This window comes from Culex pipiens, chromosome 3 (assembly GCF_016801865.2).
Source record: "Culex pipiens pallens isolate TS chromosome 3, TS_CPP_V2, whole genome shotgun sequence".
Taxonomy (NCBI): Eukaryota; Metazoa; Arthropoda; class Insecta; order Diptera; family Culicidae; genus Culex; species Culex pipiens.
The window spans coordinates 12,488,800-12,494,955 of NC_068939.1; positions in this window are offsets into that span (position 1 = coordinate 12,488,800).

Consider the following 6,156-nt stretch of genomic DNA (forward strand, 5'->3'; position numbering starts at 1 on the left):
TTATGCAGTTTATCTTTTAAAAGAGCTATCGAATGAGCTATTTATAATTAATTTCAACCAGAGCAAAATAAATACTTAAAAATTTTTAATATATTTTTTTTATCAAAGGCGTCATCCATAAAGTATGTCACGCTCTAGGGGGAAGGGGGGGGTCTGAGCAAGTGTGACATTGCATGTTATAAGTATAGGAAAAGCGTGACAAAGGGGGGGAGGGGGTAAATTTTGGCTGATTTTAGCGTGACGTACTTTATGGATGAAGCCAAAGTGGAATGTAATTAAGTAATGAAAAATTAAAATAAATTAAAGTAAATTAATCATTTTGGCCCAGTAATTTGAGTCATTAATTGGCAGACTGGCAAGTAATAAACGCTTCTGGAAACCCTTGACATAAATGTACTACATACAAGAAATTGAGCTTTCGTAAGAATTTGTTGTTATCCCTGGAGATTTTAGCTTTAATGTGATTGAGTCTTAGACAAGCCCACAATCTGGACAGTCTTGTCTAGACAGTATGACCAAGTACATCTACCTAACGATTTGGGCATCAACTTGGCTGCCGTTTTACGGCGATATGATGTATACGCCATTGAGGTGATTTTGCTGTAGACACGATTTTCTGTTTTTGTTCATATTTTCAATTTAAAATGACTAATTTAAGGTCTGCTCTGTAGAAACTGTTAAAAAGTACAATAAAAATGTGGCCCCTACAAAATTTCTTGTTTTTTCCTATTCTCTACGATTTTAAACCACAAACATCATTTGGCCGAAAAAATAGCAATAAAAAATCACTACTTTTCCTGCTTGATGATGTATGTATACATTGCTCGATCAAAGCTGGCTTTATTTTTTGTGTCTGCTATTTTGATAGCTGAGCGGATCCCGTAATGCATTGTCCACGTGGATACTCTAAGGGGGGGAGGAGGGTATTAGGGAGCGTTCTTATATTACGTAACGCAATTGGGGGGAGGGGGCGTCGGAGGCCGTGTTACGCTCCATACATTTTTTTTTAAATTTGTGTGGAAATTTTGTTACGAGAGGGAGAGGGGGTCTAAAAATCTGATTTTTTGCGTTACGTAATAAAAGAACGCTCCCTTAGCGATTGTCTACGCACCATAAACACATTTTTTGCATGAACAATTGTCCGCAAGGGAGGTGGGTGGGTCTAGAATTTTCAAAAAAGTGTCTACGTGGATGTGGTAAGGTGTCATCCATTAAGTACGTCACATTAAAATGAGCCAAAATTTACTCCACCCCTCCTTTGTCACGATTTCCCTATGCTTTTAACACGCAAGATCTCGCTTGCTCAAACCCCCCCTTCCCCCTTTCCATCAGAACGTGACGTACTTTATGGATGATGCTTAATGGACGTCCCCTTAAGAATTAAATCGAAATAATGTAATAAAATATTGCCCAGTTTTGATTTGGTCCCAAAACCTCAAATCAACATTCAAACAGTATTGAATTTGACTTCTATCAATTCTCAATGTATACATACATCATGATGAGTAAAATTGGCGTATACATCATAGTTTGTTTGCTTAATAAAATGGGCCCCAGCGCAGTTTTTTGAAAAATTCTTCCGTCAGGAGGTAGCTTTTAAGATTCTTTATCAGACTGTACAATAAAATTGAAAATGTTCAAAATGGCGTATACATCATATCGCCGTAAAACGGCAGACCTGTTCAGCATGATCTACGACCATCAGGAGATCGGTTGCATCGAGGTTGTCTTTGGAGTTTCGAACAACGACTCCCAGGGATTCGACTACTGGATGGTCGTTCGATGCCGTACGAAAATCTTAGCCAGTGTACAGTTGATGTTTCGGGTGCACATTGAACAGGGATCAATTACCTGTCTCCGGCGGAACAACGGATCACATTTGATTGCAAAGCATTGCCAAGTATTTGCTCGTGAGCGGCTGAGACTGATTTTTAAACAAAACAGAACTCAGCTCCTGCTGGAAGATTTTTCTGGTGAGGGAAAGTTGATAGCTTCTTTGGTGTTACACCGGCATGCTAACCAACCAAGTACCACGTGTAATTGTTCGAGATTGTCAAAACTTAACGGCAAAATAAACCAGTGCATCAGCAGAGGATTGCACTTAAAGCCGAAGAAAACAATTAAAAGAAGGATAGCTTTCGGAGTTGTGCTGGTCACTGTATCGATTGGATATTATCTACTACTCGTGCTTGGTTACCAGTGGTCAATTTCAAGTTAATTTTAGTTGTCTCAAGGGATTCATAAACGGTAATCGTTACTTTTGCTGACACATAGTAAAAAAGACACAATATTAAAGTGTACAATTGATCTAGTTGGTTGTGGTTTGTGGTGTTTTTTCAGGATCATTCACACTGTTAAAATTAAACTGATTTATGTTAAACCGATAGTTGTTGTATATTTCAGGACAGTAGGCCCCTAATATGAGCTTGATTGGTTACGACAGGACCTGGTGCTTTGACTTTGAATTTTAAATCGCATTTAACTCGTTTCGTTTTTTGCCAATTTTCAATGGTTTTTCAATTTTTCAAAAACCTCACGAGATCATAGTTCGTGTACCAGAAAACAACTTTGAATTTATAATACCACCGCTGAAAACTTCAACTTTTTTTTTTCAAACCATTCGACCATTTTGTTACATCCTATTGTATATTTATTGTCTTATTATAACCACAGAATGCTATTTGTTTCCACGCAAATTTTAGGGAAATGAAGAAAATCGACGATAAAAAGGATCGTTTAGTTTTATGCCCGTTTTACTGAAATATCCAAAACAGACTTAAATCCAAACAAAACTGGCCGTTGCATATATTTTTCAGTGTTTAAGTTACCCCCTTTTTATCAAAAAACTTAAAAATATTTACGGAAATTGACGAGCAATCAGCTGAAAACTATTTGATTTGCATTTTCCTGCTTTTAAAATAATGTTAAGCATTATTGAAAAACAAATTTGGGAAGCTTTAATGAAAGAATAATAATATTATTTTATTTGGGGTGGCAGACACTTAGGTGCACTGCAGTTGCCTCGACCCCTCTTCGATTTCCGTGAAACTTTGCTCTCCCGAACCCGAAGTCTTTTTCGATATCTCATGGCGGTGGGATGTGACATCCCCAAAAATGTTTTATGTTCACTGAATAAGCTTGAAAGTAATCTTAAAATCGGTGCTATTATTCGTTACTCAACTGTAAAAAATCGAGAGTGATTTTTTATAACATGGAAAATATTTACGTTCTTTTCGAATCTGCAACAACCCAGAAAGGTAATTTTTCATCTAGAACAAAAATTTCATTTTAAAGTTACGTGTTTTTGTAACCTTGCAGGATTACTTTTTGAAGCGTACCAAGGTTCTACAAAATTGTAGAGCAGACAAAAAACACAAAAAATGAAGTTCAAATAAAAGGAGTTTTCTTGTATTCTTCATGAATTATCAGAGTTTTACGAAAAAGTTTTTCAAGGTTTATGTATTGTTTGATACGGCAAGGTAAGGCAACTTTTGTATAGTAATGAACCTTTGGACATTTGATGTTTTGGCGTTCATCTTGAAAATATTTTTTTATAAAAAAATCGCTGCATTCTACTGGCAAAAAAATGTCAAATTCTAAACATTTTTCAAACATTGTTCGTAAAATCCAATAAAATAATCCTGCTAAATTACAAAAAACAAGTTATTTAAGAATGAACATTGTGTACTAAATCAGTGGTTCTCAACCTTTGTCGATCTATTCTCCCCTTGGCTTATTTTCAAGAACTTTATTCCCGCCTTCAACTTTCAACTAATTGATATAAATGCATAAAAATCGTTAACTTGACAATAATGGTGTAAGTTTTACACAACATTATTTTATTTCCCAAAAAAAATACAAAAACCAACAGATTTTTTCAACGCGTTTTCATTACCCATTACCCATTGAATTAAACATGTGATTAAAGTACTCTTGTTGAATATTTAATTCGTAACTCAGCAAAACGTCATAGCAAACAATTTTAATATTTTTTTTTCTAAAAGAACAAAAACAAATAAAAAGTCAGATAACTTCTTGTTGCTTGAAAGAAAACAAAACTCACAACAAATATTGATTGACGACTTTTTTTCAAGGTTGTAAAATGCTTAAAGGATACAAAAAAATAATATTCTCAATCGGGAAAAGTTGCCCCGCCCCTCTTCGATTTGCGTGAACTTTTGTTCTAAGGGGTAACTTTTGTCCCTGATCACGAATCCGAGGTCCGTTTTTTGACATCTCGTGACGGAGGGGCGGTACGACCCCTTCCATTTTTGAACATGCGAAAAAAGAGGTGTTTTCAATAATTTGCAGCCTGAAACGGTGATGAGATAGAAATTTGGTGTCAAAGGGATTTTTATGTAAAATTAGACGTCCGATTTGATGGCGTACTCAGAATTCCGAAAAAACGTATTTTTTATCGAAAAAAACACTAAGAAATATTTAAAAATTCTCCCATTTTCCGTTATTCGACTGTAAATTTTTTTGGAACGTGTCATTTTATGGGAAATTTAATGTTCTTTTCGAATCTACATTGACCCAGAAGGGTAATTTTTCATTTAGAACAAAATTTTTCATTTTAAAATTTCGTGTTTTTTCTAAATTTGCAGGGTTATTTTTTAGAGTGTAACAATGTTCTATAAAGTTGTAGAGCAGACAATTATAAAAAATTTTATATATAGACATAAGGGGTTTGCTTATAAACATCACGAGTAATCGCGATTTTACGAAAAAAAGTTTTGAAAAAGTTACTTTTTGCGTTTCTCTTTGTTTCGTCGTCCGTGTCTGTCGCGGGTGACCATGAACGGCCATGATCGATGACGACCAACTTTTTCAAAACTTTTTTTTCAAACAATATGAAAATCACAGGAATCAAGCAATGAAATTTTTGGATTTTGTCAGCTATATCTTTAAACACCATCAAATACAAAATCTAAGAAAAAAAAAGCTGTTGAAAAAAATTCTAAAAATCGAAAATAATTCAATTTTGAAAGAAAGAGCCAGGTAAGTTTTAAGGATTTTTGCAAAAACGTTAAAAAAACATTGAATTTCCAGTGCATCCTCATTCTCCCCAAAGGAATGGCCAAATTTCCCTCAGCGGGAAATTCTTCACTGATTGAGAAACACTGTACTGAATGAAATACAAGACCAAATGATGGAATAACAAATAAAAATAATGAAATTTACATTTATTAATTACAAGTTCCACATTTTTTTCAATTTAGTTACGGGACCATCCATAAACCACGTGGACACTTTAAAGGGGGGGGGGGTATGGCGATTGTTCACGATCCATAAAAAATGTGTTTTTTGTATGGAAAATTGTCCACGAAGGGGTGCCCCCCCGGATTCCCAAATAGTGTCCACGTGGTTTATTGATGGTCCCTACAGAAAATGACAGCGATTTCAAAACAATTTTATTTTTCGAGTTTTTTTACTCTGTCGTGCCTATCTAGTCTCACGTCGCTTTTTTCCGTTCCGAGAAAAACGCGTTTTAATGTTTGACCTTGAATAATAAAAAAAAAATAGAGCACACAATTTTTGATGTACATTATCCCGAAGTTTGCTTGAATTTGGTTGCTGAAGTCCCGAGTAAAATTACAAATGTTTACGGTAGTCGGGCTTGTACGTGTGTCAAACGCGTTCTGACCTGAAATCCCTTTGGCCAAATGCTGCACTTACAGCAAATTTCAAGGTGTGTCAAGATAGCACGACAAGATTGAATCTTCTTTTATATGAAAAGTGACATCAATGCACGGAGTGCACAAAATGACGTTTTTAATATGTTGTTGTTGTTGATTTTATTGTGGGAAGTTTTTAATATGGTTCTTACAGAAATTCAGGCGCTTGGTCTCTCAAAATTATTTATATGGAAAAGCTAGGTGTTTTTGAGCACAAATTTACTAATTCTTATGTCCAAAACTTTTTGAAAAAAATATTAATTCTGTCGTTTGAAGCGTGATAAGGGATTGTGACACTTAGTGAACAATGGGACAACAATCACCAGAATAAATTATTTTTAACGCCGTTGTATTTATTAAACTCAAATTTATTATATGGCATTGTCGGATAGTAAAAAAATCAATTTCGCATTAATTTTATTTCAATGTACCAAATTTGAAACAAATTATAGAAATAATATTGAAGATTGAATAAAAG